A 3359-nucleotide genomic window follows, 5' to 3' on the forward strand; every position below is an offset into this window, starting at 1 on the left:
ACTTGATTTATACAAGAATACGTGATTTATACAAGAATACTTGATTTATACAAGAATACTTGATTTGTACAAGATACATACCATGTTTTCATACATAGTATACAAACGTTCAATACAAGAACTGCATGAATTCACACCAACATTATGTTGACGTTTTTCCAAAACTCACATGTATTTCAGGTAACTAAAGTGGACGTGCGCGCGGTCTTACTCTTGCTCTTGGATGTCGTTTATGTTTATCATTGAATAAAGTTGTAAACTTTCAGACAATATGCTATCTCATGATGTAAACACTTAATCTATGTTTTCAGTAATGTAATGTTTTGGGTATTTGAAGTTATTTTTACGAGCATCTAGTATGTTTACCTTTCGTATGCAATGAAAACCTTTCACGATCACACCCCGTGCTTCCGCCTTAGAAAGGGGTGTGACAGATTGGTATCAGAGCTGCGATTGTAGTGAACCAGGATTCCTTCTCGAGTCTAGACTACAATCTCTAGGATCCTTTCACGAAAACAATTTTTCAAAAAGTTTTCATTGCATAAAACTTTCCGTGACATCCACTACCTGAAACTGTATACAAAGAGTCAAGAAAAGACACTACGAGACTTAGGGTGCACTGGAGTAGCATTTGTCTGTGATTAAGAATTACTTGCAATTATGTGTGATAATTGATATATACATATACTAGAAGTAGAATGTCACAGGTATACGTGACTTCGTCTGAAAACAATGGCCTAACTGAAGGAAGAGATACGAGGATGAAACGAACTATGCGGACTGTGCAAGGAGTTACGTAATTATGGATGCATACATAATTATGGAATTCAGTGCACAGAATTCACAGCGAGTCTTGTCATGTATAGATTCCCACAGTACAAGAAAAGGGCAAACGTGAACACCCTTCCCCCAGACTATTAAATACTCTTTGGAGCAATGAATTAGGGTATAAAGACAAGAACCGCCAATGTGAATATCGTATGACACAACAGTATTTATCTATTTATGCATGCTTGTTGCTGTATGAATTGATACGTTTGGCGGATTGTTTGATGTCACTTATGTGGTATATGCCTGGGTATATATATATATACTACTACTGCCTCGTAGGACGATGTCAAACAAATGTCTAACCCTGTTGTGTTATGTTCCGATAGAACATGGCACCCAGAAGAGCTGTGAACGCTCGTGATCAACCTCCTCCTCCCCCACTGCCAAAGACTGCTGAAGAGCTGAACGCCCTACTGGAAGAAAGGATCTCTGCAGCTATCGCTCAATACGAGGCGAACCGTACTGAACAAAGTGGAGGACCAAGCAATGCCAGACGTAATGGGAATGGAGAGTCATCTGGAGGAAATGCAGCTCAGGGCTGCACTTTCAAGCAGTTTCTCGACTGCAAACCACTGAACTACGACGGCACTGGAGGTGTAGTGGCGTTTGTACACTGGACGGAGAAGAATGATGCTACTACCTGTATGAGCAAGTGTACCGTGGATCAGCAAGTCACTTTTGCTATGGGATTCTTTGTTGATGAAACTCTGACTTGGTGGAATTTGCAAGTCCAAACTCTGGGTGATGATGCCGCGTATGGCATGTCTTGGGATGAGCTGAAGGAGAAAATGAGAGAGAAGTATTGCTCTCGTGCTGAACTCCAAAGGTTGGAGACGGAGTTCTGGCACTTGACCATGGAAGGTGCTGATATTACCGGTTATACCCGAAGGTTCCATGATTTGTCTAGAGTGATCCCTTATATGGTGACTCCCGAATTTGAGCGCGTTGAACGCTACATCTGGGGATTGGCCTCAGAATTTCGTAGCATGGTAACTTCGGCAAAACCCGCAACAATCATTGAGGCTGTAACTCTGGCTATCAGCCTTACTGAAGATGTTGTCCGTATGAAGAAGTTATCGCTGAACCCTACTGAAAAGACCGAGACGCATGCTGAGTCGTCTGGTGACAAGAAAAGGAAGCATGCGAACTTGAACTAAGCAACCCGCAACAACAACAACAAGGGCTCCAACAACAAGAAGCATGACACTAACCTTCCACAGGAGGCGAAAACTCTTGCAACCATGAATGACGCTCCGGCCAAAAGATACCTGGGCACTCTGCCCATTTGCAACAATTGCAAGCGTCATCATGAAAGGGTTTGTTGCATTCCAAAATGCGACAAGTGTGGAAAGCTGGGTCACCACACTGAAGATTGTTGGGGAAAAGGAAAGAACGGGAATGGAAACCGCAACGGTGCTGGAAATGGAAACAATGGTGGAAATGGAAATGGCAATGGTAACCGGAATGGCAATGGAGCTGGGCAAAACCAAGGATGCTTTGGTTGTGGAAGCACGGATCATTTCAAGAAAGATTGCCCAAGGGGAAACAATGTTCAGACTCGAGCGTTTGTAATTAGAGCAAGGAACGCATGCGAGGACCCTAATGTGGTCACCGGTACGTTTCTCGTTAACAATCACTTTGCATCCATATTATTCGACACTGGTGCCGACTATAGCTTCATGTCTGTAGAATTTAAACATATGCTCGGGATAGAATCTAGTAGATTAGATATTCCGTATTCCATAAAACTAGCCAATGGTAAACTTGTTGAATCGGGCGAAGTTGTTAGAGGTTGCACATTAGAACTTGGTGAGCAAAGATTTAGCATCGATCTCTTACCTATTCAACTGGGTAGTTTCGATGTAGTCGTCGGAATGGACTGGTTGTCCAAGAACAAAGCTGAAGTTATTTGTCATGAGAAAATCATTCGCATCCCTTTGGCAAATGATGAAACTATCATCGTACATGGAGAAAAACGAGATGCACCTCTACGAATCATCAGTTATTTAAAGGCACAGAAGTGCTTAAGGAAAGGATGTGTTGCTTTCCTAGCACACGTTGTAGATAAGAAAGTTGAGGATCCGAAACTCAAAGACATTCCTGTGGTGAAGGAATTCCCTGATGTTTTTTCCCGAAGATCTGCCAGGACTACCTCCGCAACGACAAGTCGAATTCCGTATAGACTTGGTTCCAGGAGCCGCTCCTGTAGCCAAGGCACCCTATCGACTTGCACCATCCGAAATGCAAGAATTATCTACACAACTCCGGGAGTTTTTAGATAAAGGATTCATAAGGCCAAGCTTCTCACCCTGGGGAGCTCCAGTATTGTTCGTGAAGAAGAAGGATGGAACACTGCGGATGTGTATCGATTACAGAGAACTGAACAAGCTCACTATCAAGAATTGGTATCTGCTACCGAGGATTGATGACTTATTTGATCAGTTGCAAGGATCAAGCTACTATTCCAAGATCGATCTTTAATCTGGATACCATCAGTTAAGGATTCAAGAGGAAAGCGTACCAAAGAC

The sequence above is a fragment of the Helianthus annuus genome, chromosome 14 (genome assembly GCF_002127325.2).
Source record: "Helianthus annuus cultivar XRQ/B chromosome 14, HanXRQr2.0-SUNRISE, whole genome shotgun sequence".
Lineage (NCBI taxonomy): Eukaryota > Viridiplantae > Streptophyta > Magnoliopsida > Asterales > Asteraceae > Helianthus > Helianthus annuus.